General features: G+C 44.3%; 1 long non-coding RNA gene across 2 annotated transcripts; it reads left to right on the top strand.

The window, feature by feature from the left end:
• The first annotated feature begins 5981 nt into the window (after nt 1–5981).
• On the top strand, nt 5982–9133 carry LOC109738981 (uncharacterized). 2 transcript variants are annotated; one of them, XR_005771159.3, is made up of 4 exons: nt 5982–6479; nt 6848–6985; nt 7088–7358; nt 8509–9133. It is a non-coding gene; the product is annotated as an uncharacterized lncRNA (long non-coding RNA). The 2 variants fall into 2 exon arrangements; XR_005771156.3 differs by having other exon boundaries at nt 7088–9049.
• Nucleotides 9134–10690: the final 1557 nt, after the last annotated feature.

The raw sequence follows: 10690 nt of genomic DNA, 5'->3' as shown, positions 1-10690 counted from the left end.
GGAATTCACCTGAGTCCTCCTCGGTGCATGCCTGGATACATACTTGATCCTCTTTCCTTCCGGGGTGGTGAGAAGAATTGATTTACTGGCGCAATCTATGTTTCCCTCAAACTTGGATAGCCAATTCATGCCTAGTATCACATCCAATCCTTGTGACTCCAGGACAATCAGGTCGGTGGGGAAAACATGTCTACCTATGGTTACTGGCAACTGATAGCGTCCCCTACTAGCCATATACTCCGCTCTTGGGGAACTTACTAACATAGGTGACTTAAGGGCTACTGTTGGCAGCTTATACTTATCCACAAATCCCCTTGATATGAATGAATGTGATGCACCAGTATCTAAAAGAACAAGTGATGTAAATGCATTAATCAGAAACTTACCGACAATGCGTCGGGCTGATCCTCAATCTCCTCCACACTGACGTGGTTCACCTGACCATTGGTGAAGGGGTTGGGCTTCTTTGCAGAACCTCCATTGTTGTTTCCATTATTGGCTTCAGGACAATCATTGGCATAATGTCCGGTCTTCTGGCACTTGAAACAAGTAATGTGGCTCAGATCCCTCTTGGCTGGTGTTGCAGGGTAGGAACGGTTCTAACTGCTGCTTCCTCCATTCCCATTGCCCTTCCTGGGGCCACTGTGGTTGTGCGAACTTGCTCCATTGTGCGTGTGTCCTCCATGGTTATGAGTATGTCCTCCCGAGTACGGGGAATAGCCGGGCTTCTGTTGAGCTCCAGAGGTATTCCTCCCCTGTCCATACTTCCTCTTGCGATTGTCAATCTATTGTTGCTTGCCTTCTATCATGAGCGCCCTGTCTACCAACTCCTGGTAGTTGTTGAATGTTGCCACCATCAACTGCATGCTTAGCTCCTCATTGAGTCCCTCAAGAAACTTCTCCTGCTTCGCGGCATTTGTGGCCACATCATCTGGGGCATAATGGGCTAACTTGCTAAACTCATCCACATATTGTCCCACTGTACGACCTCCTTGGCACAAGTTGCGAAACTCAAGCTTCTTCATGCTCATAGCTCCTGCTGAAACATGGGCAGTGTGGAAAGCCTGCTGAAACTGATCCCATGTAACTGTATCAATGGGGTAAGTGGTGGTGAAATTCTCCCACCAAGATGCTCCGGGTCCATCAAGCTGATGTGCGGCAAAGCGCGCACTCTCCGCACCTGTGCATCCTGAAGTGGTCAGCTCTCTTCCAATCTTGCGGAGCCAGTCATCTGCAACAATCGACTCGGTGCTACCAGAGAACACCGGCAGATTCAACCTCAGAAACCGGGCTAGGTTGTCAACAGGGGGTGGTGGTGGTGGATTGTTGTTGTTGTTGTTTCCTTGGTTCTGGTTCTGAACTAGCATCTCCATCAAGGCATTTTGCTGCTGGATCAACTGAGTGAGCTCCGGTGGGAACACGAATCCATTGTCATGTCTCGAAGTCATCAGATGGGTTAGAAGGGGTGAGAAAACAGAATAGAAATAGGTCTAAGAGAGATTCACTACCCATATGCTCATGAGACAAACACAATCAATTCACTTCATTCAGTAGCACACAAGGTTCACACAAACTATCTAAACTACGATTACAAACTCGATCGATGCTACTACTTGGAAGAATACTACTAGTAACATGGTGGTCGTCTAGAAATTTTGATCAGAGGAAGACTCCATGATATCTGCTCCAGCTTCGTCAACGTAGTCGTCATCACTGTCATCATTTGCATCGCTGTCTGTGTCGGTGTCGTCCAAGATGATGTAGTCCTCCGAACGGATCTCCTTTGCTGGTTCTCGCTTATGACTCTCCACTGGTAGTTCTAACTTCCTCTTTAGATCTTCATGCTTCTCCAGTAGTACAGCAATTTCTTCCTCACATCCATCATGTGTAAACTTGAGTTCCTCTTCTAGCTCGTTGTTCTTCCTCATCAGCTTCTTGATCTTCTTCATGTTGAAACATAGTTGATTCTCTTGTCAACGAATATGATCACCCATCTCCTGAATGTAAGCTGCAATTGATCCATCCTTCCTGGTACGAATCATCTCCCATTCTTCGTCTTGGTGGCCACATATTTGGTACATAGTGTTTTCCAGCTCCTTGTGATACACCTCACATATGCGTCCAAAAGTGATATGGGCTGCCATGCTCTTTCCTAGACTCCAGCTTGGTGCATCCAGGTAGAAATCAATAAGCTCCGTTGTTGGCGCGAATGTCCTCCCAGGTACCCAGACTTTGATCTTCCAGCGCTCCTCTTCTGGGAAAGTCGTAGAGGAAGTCCCAGTGAAGCTTGGTAGTCCGATGTTCAGGTACTTAGTGACTTCCTTCAAGTGTCGTCCGAAAGGGGTGTCATCATCCGGCTGAGTGAACTTGTTCCTGGGGTCCGCCATCTATAGAGTAGAAATAGAGGAGAATTAGAAATGAGCAAAGAAGATAATTCATGTGGCTTATTCTAGTGGTCGCGTCCTACAGTCAGCGTGTGCTCTGATACCATCTGGTAGCGACCACGATCCCAATGGACCGAAGTCTCTGTGCTTCAGTGTCATCCCAATGGATCAGTAATGCTGACACACACAGTACTCAAGGAATTATAACAGAGTTCAATCACACACTTATTACATCGAGTCCTCATAAAGAGTATGATTACAAAAATATATGGTTGAAGGCCGTCTAAACTAATTAACTGCGGAAGCTTCGGAGGTAAATGAGTCCATCAACTCCAGCGGCATAGCTGAGTGCACGACAACGACCTATCGCACCTTATTCGTCGTCTGAGTAGTCTGCAACATGAGACGTTGCAGCCGTGTAGGTCAGCACATTGAATATGCTGGCAGAGTTACACTGTAAAGCAATGAATGCAAGAACTATATCTACATGCAATGTTTGGTTGGTTGAGGCTCTAAGTTTATGATTTTGCATAAAGCTAGTTTTTCCCTACAACAAAGGAATAAATTTTATTTAAACTACTCCCAAGTTGTTCCAATATTTGAGAAGGTTCCCCCAACTCAAAACCCCAATTAAACAAGTATCATCATTAAACCCAATTCAATTTATTAAAGAATGATGAGATCCACAGTAATATCCAATTCCAGATACTCAAGATGTCCATAACCGGGAACACGGCTAACCATGATTAGTTTATACACTCTGCAGAGGTTGCGCACTTTTCCCCACAAGACTCGACCGCATCCATGATCATAAGATCGAGACATACTCTTTCTGAAGCATTAACTCTCTACTCCAGGCAGACCGGTACACCTACTTTCCCTCTACATCTGCTAGTCCACCACTTTGAGAGCTCATACAACTTACTCAACTATGCCAGAGCCCATAATGGCTTGTGGCTGCACACGGAAGTTTCTAGTCATGGAATATCATATGATCTCTTTGAGCCTGGGTGGCGAACCGAGGAAAAATCACACGGGTACCCAGGGATTTCCCTTAATGGACAACACTGGGTTCCCCAGGTGCCCCAACCAATCCACCCAGATGTGTATTAACGTTGCCACCTTAATGTTATCCAAGATTAACAACTCTCATAACTTCCATGTGAATCACGATACAGTCCCCGTCTACGACCATGGTTAAGAAATAATAAGGCATAACGTATATTCCCGGGTGATCAGAGGTATTAGGTTCCTACCTCATAACACTACAACCAAACCACATGTTCCCAATCCTACTCATGCAAACATTTGAGGAGCAAAACTAATGCATAGTAAAAACTAGGTATATAAAAGTATGATCAAAGTGTAACTTGCCTTGCCGACGATATGCAAACTCTAGTGATTCGTAGTAACAAGCTTCGCACTCAGGGTAATCTAGCGTAGACAAACAGTAGCATACATAAGCAATCACTCATACGAAACAGAAAGAAATCGAGAAAATATCCAAATCAAACACGAAACAAGCAAACGGCTAAACAAAACAGAACACAAAACCTAACAGCATTATTCTCATGTGTATTAGATCTTAGCAGTAGGTACATGTGATTAGCTACGATTTGCAAAAAGAAACAACTCAAACGGAGAAACGAAACTAGAGATACGAACGAAACAAGATCGTTTACTAATCTGAACTAAACTCAAATTTTAAAATTTCAAAATCATGTTCAAGTTGGTTAACTGGAAAGAACAGATCGTTGCAAAGATTTAGGCGTTGGTTTCATCTAATTCGGACAAACGAGCAAAAAGTTACGCTAGTATTAAGATCAGGGGCTAAATCGCGATAAAACTTATTCGCGGATAGGTCCCTGGCCGAAAATAAAACTAAAAAGAAAAATCTACCGAGTGAACGTTTGTTAACAGAACTAAATGAACGAAACCGTTCGTTAAACGATCTAAACGAACGAACGTTCGTTAATTTGATTAACCTAAAAAAATACCGATCTAAACTACTGAACCGACTAAACCCAAAAAAACGGATTAAAACCGAACGTTTTAACGTTTAGTCGAGATTGACCGGCGGCGACGGCGTGGATCGGCGGCGGCGGCGGCGCCGGCTGCGGCGTGTGGCGGCGCGGGCGTCGGCGGTGACAGCGAGCGACAGTGGCGGTGCTCGGCGGTGCGGCGGCATCGGCTGCGGGAGGCGGGGCGACGCCATGAGGAGAGGGGACAGCGGCGCTGCTATTTAAAGGCCTCGGGGGGTTCCGACTTGGGGTGGGGTCCGGCGGCGGCGGGCGATGCCCGGACTCCTCTGAGTCTGGCGATAGTACGGCTCGCGGGGGGGGGGGGGGGGGGGGGAGGCGGTGCGCGCGCGGATGGGCCGGCTGGGTTTCGGCCCAGTCGGTCCGGGATTTTTTTTAAATAATTTGGCCGCAGAGAAAAATCCTAATAAAATATAAAAAAATTCTAAAAATTCCAGAAACAATTTTCACCGTCCAAACCTAATATTTAGGACGAGATGAACATTTTTCTGGACTAAAATGCAATTTCGAAAAATGCAAGTTTTTCTCTAATTCAAATAAAATAAAATATTAATTTGATTTAAAATTCTTTCTCGAATATTTCTCTGTTGTTGAAGAACTCATATTATCTTCTCTCATTTATTTTTATTGTTAGAAATAATTGGAGAGAAAATTATTAAAATCAAATTGATCCTCTTTTCAAATTTGAAATAAATTCAAATATGAATTTTTGTGAAACCTCCAACTCTCTCCTTGGGTCCTTGAGTTGCTTAAGATTTCTAGGATCACAACCAAATGCAAATAAATTATGATATGCATGTGATGATCTATGTATAACATCTAAATTGAAAATTGGGATGTTACGGAATGTATAACAAATTCCTTGGGGCATAAATAATGTTGTCATGTTTCTAAAGGCCGAACAAGAGCATATAATTCTTTATCATACTAGTAAACGTGCACGTGCAACGCACGTAACATAATCTATAATAAAATACATATTTTGAATGTTATTTTTTATTTCGCGAGTTTTTTTACTAAGCCATTTAATGTGTTTCATGCCCAGTGACGTGAGAGCGCGTGTAACACACGATCCATACACATGTATTCACACAAAAATTTCACTATCACATAAATATATTATAATTAATTATAAATATTTTAAAAATAATGGCTAAGCAACAAAGACCACAAGATGATCTGCATGTTCACGAAAATTTGGTATGCTCAATAACAAATATCAATATTAATCCTAATGATTTTATAGAACTATCAAAATTATCATGAATGAACATTTTTAAACCCTAAATATCGCCAAACCGTACACGTCTAACGCTAAATATGAAACAAATGACGAAATGGTTTATCAATAAACAAAATGAATTAGACAAAGTCTGATGCTATATCTATACATTTTTCTGAGACAAGGCGCTATATCTATACTTATTATTATTTGACCAAATAAGCTAAGAAAGCCAACTAAAAAATATTTTAAAAAAGAACAAAAGAATTGGAAACGCCCGGCCCAGTGATATTCTGGTCGACTCGCTTTGCCTATGAAAAAGTTTTCTCTCCTCGCCTCGTCACCTACCTTCCCCACCCCCTATCCTTCACCGTCTCCCCATTCAACACAGCTCACTCTCTTCCTCTCAGGTCTCGCACTCCCCCGCTCTTCTCAGCCCCTCCTCGTCGAATCGGTCGAGGACTCGTCTCCACCGGATCGGCGGGCATGGCAATTGCGCGTTGGAATCGCCGCGCCCGGCGCCTTCCTCTCCGTCTCGCTCGTCCGGCGCTTGGAGCCTCCGCTCGTTCGCGGCTTCCACCGACCTATGCGGCTGCGCTGCGCCCTACCCTGCCCAGGTGCTGGAGGGGCGTGTGGTGATTGCAGCCGTCACCAGTGGCTGCACCAGGAGGTCTCCACTCTTCATCGCCTGCTCCGGCCAGATCCAGTTGAACTTGCTCGGTTATCCACCGCTTCACGTGCATATGGGTGTAGGAGGCGACGACCCAACCTGCCCGGTAGCTCAACAGTGCCTCCCTGCCCATGTTCTTCGGCAGCAACAGTCTCCCTTATGCGGTAATAAATCTAAAGCCATGCCCTTTTCCTTTACATGAATAACAAACCTCCGTTTATGTCCTGCCTGATATGTGTGGTGCGCTGCTGCTGTGCGGTTGCTGGCTGTGCTGCTATGTGTGGGTCCCTCTAGTTGTTTGGCTTCCACAAAATGTCAACATGTTTCATATTTCCACTAACAATTCCACATTGTCATATAATGATTTACCTCCATCTTGGTCCCCTCAATATGCACTACCGAAGCACTCGAGAATCCTTTATTCACCTTGTCGACGCCTTGCTTTTGTATTTGTTTTGCATAATTATATGGATGAGTTTGGTGGCATGAGTGTACGCTATTGAAGCTTTCCCATTAATCTATTGTTTCTCAGGTTTGTGCATTCCAAGCCTGCCTTAGGACACCCCTTGTGATAGTATGCCTAAGATAAAGACAAGCTGTGTTGAATATACTGAAGGGTGGGTGCTTATTGAACCCATAATCCATGAGCTGGATGGCAAAATTAGAGAAGGTATGCATGTTATTAAGCATGCCATCTATCGCTGCGACCTTTTCAGATGTCCATTGATATTTCATACTACAAGATGAGAACTAATATGATCTGCACACACAGCTTGAAAACGATACACATGACGGGAATAAAAAGTGCGTAGCACTCTGGCCAATTTTTCGCATTTCTCATCCAAGAAGCCGTTACATATTATGTATAATGATCTTTTCTATAGAAGAAGGAAGGATATATCAAAGGAGCTGAATGATCGTTTCTACCAGGGTTATGCAGACCGTAATCTGATTGCAAAGTGGAAAAAGTATCAAGAGAAGCATAGTAAGATAATAAAGGTTGTTTGTAGATTTTGAGTCTGACATCATAGTTTTCCATCAAGGTGAGTAATTTCAGCCAGCTCCCTAGGGTCTAATATAAGATGCATTATAGCGATACTTTAGCATATAATGTAGTACTCCCTCCGTTCCTAAATATAAGTCTTTGTAGAGATTACACTATGGACCACATACGGATGTATATAGATGCATTTAGAGTTTACGTTCACTCATTTTGCTCCGTATGTAGTCCATAGTGACTCTACAAAGACTTCTATTTAGGAACGGAGGGAGTATATGGATAATACATAAGCATGCAGTACAAGGGCATTTTAACCTTGGGTCATGGCCAGGGGTGTATGTGCTACATTTGCTCATCACTAAGTAGTGTTGTTTCTGCCTGTTTCTTTTCACGGGCTTGACGACGTCTTTTAAGAATACCATCTCTATTGCGTGCATAATACTCTTTGTTCCTCTGCCTCTTTAATTCTTTAGGGTCTGTATAAATAAGTACTGCAAGTTAGCACACAAGCAAGAGCAAAAATAGTAGCAGAAAGTAGGATCTGGTCGATGATAGTCACCCAATGATTGGTTGTTGCTTGTATCCTGAAATGGGGTGCTTGGGTCTGTATAATACATAGCGCAAGTCAGAACACAAGTAACAGCAGAAACAGTAGAACAGAGTAGGAAGTGGTTGCTGATAGTTACCCAATGTTTGGTTGTTGCTTATATCTTGAAATGGGGTGCTCGGTCCCGCACGATTGGGAGATGACATACCATCGCCTTCATGTGAATATTCATGTCATCAAATTATTAGAAGCATGTATATTGTGCATATAATCATGAACATCAACATCAGAAGCAAGTTTTCTATTACTGACTGCAAGAAGATAAGCAATATTTGTTTTGTCTGTGTAAAAATACTACACAGTCCTTTTTGTCGATATATTCTGTGTCAACAGAGTTGTACAATAGGTTGCATGTTTCAGTCAGTTAGAAGATTGCAATAGCCGAAACACTAACCATTTTCCACATAGAAATCAGTAATTAGAGATGTAAATTGGATCATTCTAATGTAGACTGGTGCGATGTATCTTTCCTATGCCCTAGGTATGGTAGAATGGTGTGCACTTGCAGGGCATGTAATGTTTGATCTGTTCTATAAAGATAGGCAATGGAGTATAACTGTTCTGAAAATTGTAATCTTGAGTGCAGGGAAGAATTACAGCTGGTCCAGGGGCCGTGCAGGGCGGGGGTGGGGGCGGTCGTGCGGGTGCCGGGCGGGCTCCTGGTCACTGGAGATCTGGCGGACTTCTGCCACGCTGCGAGGGGGCAGGGCGGCCTCCTGGGCGCCCGCTACGTTGATCCTGCAGGGAGGCGGCTGGGCGGTGGAGTGGCGCGAGGTCGTCGTGCGGGAGAAGATGTTGGTGTGATGGTGACGAAGGCAGGGACGCTCCTGGGAGATTGGGCGAGGGGAATCAATTCCTTCCTTTAGTCTGCGATTAGATTTGCGTGATTTTTGGGAGACGCGGGACCGGTAGTTGGAGGGATGGTGGAGCACGGCCAGTCATTGTAAATTGCCAAGTCCACACCGTAAATCTATTAGATGAATGATGGCTGTTACATGCAGATTCGTGGGACTAATCCGGCGGTGGTGAATGGGTCGTCCGGTGTGTAGGGGTAATTGCGGGGTGCACTTAAGAAAATTCATGTTGGATTGTTTAATAGTAGTGAAGAAGTAGAATAATTTAGACCAGGCCCATTCAATTTTTTAAAAAAGTATGCAACAGGTTTGCCATCTTGTAATAACACACCTCTTAAGACAATTCCACTAGCATCACATTCAAGCTCAAAAGTCTTATTAAAATTAGGAAGTTGGAGTAAAGGAGCATGTGTCAACTTATCTTTCAATACTGTGAACGATTCTTCCTGTGCGGTATCCCAAACAAAAGGCACATCCTTCTTTGTAAGATCATTGAGAGGTGCAGCAATGGTGCTGAAATCTCTCACAAAACACCTATAGAATCTAGCGAGGCCAAGAAAACTCCTCACTTGTGTGACCGTTTTGGGTTGCGGCTAACTCTCAATAGCTTTAATCTGGGCTTTATCATCTTCAATTCCCTGTGGAGTAACAACATAGCCAAGAAAATATACTCGGTCGGTGCAAAAGGTGCACTTCCCAAGGTTACCAAACAAATGTACATCACGTAAAGCAATAAAAATAGCACGTAAATGTTCCAAATGTTCCTCCAAAGATCTGCTATAAATCAGTATATCATCAAAATAGACTACCTCAAATCGTCCAATGAAAGCACGTAAAACTTCGTTCATTAATCTCATGAAAGTACTAGGTGCATTAGTTAACCCAAAAGGCATGACTAACCCCTCATATAATCCAAACTTAGTTTTAAATGTTGTTTTCCATTGATCCCCTAATTTCATACGAATTTGATGGTATCCACTATGCAAATCAACTTTGGATAGTATTGTAGAGCCACTCAATTCATCAAGCATATCATCTAGCCTAGGAATAAGATGACGATAACAAATAGTAATATTATTAATGCCTCTACAATCAACACACATACGCGATGTACCATCCTTTTTGGCACTAGAATAATAGGAACAACACAATGACTAAGGGATTCACGTATATAACCTTTGTCGAGTAGCTCCTGGACTTGACACATAATCTCCTTCGTCTCCTCTGGTTTGGTACGGTATGGTGCACGGTTGGGTAGCGATGCACCGGGAATTAAGTCAATCCGATGCTCAATCCCTCAAATAGGCGGTAATCCCGGTGGCACGTCTTGTGGAAAGACGTTAGCGAACTCCTGCAAAATGTTAGTAACAGTAGGAGGCAAAGAGGAAGGCATGTCCTCAACTGAAAATAATGCCTCTTTGCACACAAAAGCATAGCAAACAGATTTGCTAAAATCGAGCACATCAATATCAGATTTGATGGCAAGTAAACATGCACTTGTCGGCATTCTGGGAACGGGGGTCCCCAGACTTGCCTGCCTGCGGCCTGCAGCGTGGCTCACCAGCGGCCCAGTACGGCCCATCTTCATCAACCCAAGTTCAAGACCCTCGCGAGGGGCCAAGCCTCGCGGGGCGGACGACGCAAGGCCTCCTCAGGGGCGGCCTCACCAGGTAGGCTCGCGAGGAGGCGGAGAGATCAAGGCGAGGGGTACCTCGCGAGGTGCTCATGACGCAAGCCATGACAATCAAGACCAGGCGGCGCCAGCCTGCGCAGTGTCCTTGTTTCCTCTTTGGTGCAAAGGGGGCAAGCGCAGGCGCGGAGTACCGAGGCATCAAGCAAAGGTCTCCGTATCGGTGCAACGAGACCAAGATCAGCAGAGCGGCAGGACGGAGGTCACCGTGGAGCCCAAGACGG

The sequence above is a fragment of the Aegilops tauschii genome, chromosome 1 (genome assembly GCF_002575655.3).
Source record: "Aegilops tauschii subsp. strangulata cultivar AL8/78 chromosome 1, Aet v6.0, whole genome shotgun sequence".
Lineage (NCBI taxonomy): Eukaryota > Viridiplantae > Streptophyta > Magnoliopsida > Poales > Poaceae > Aegilops > Aegilops tauschii.
Note: the sequence above shows the minus strand (reverse complement) of the source record. Positions and strands in the feature narration are given on the sequence as shown.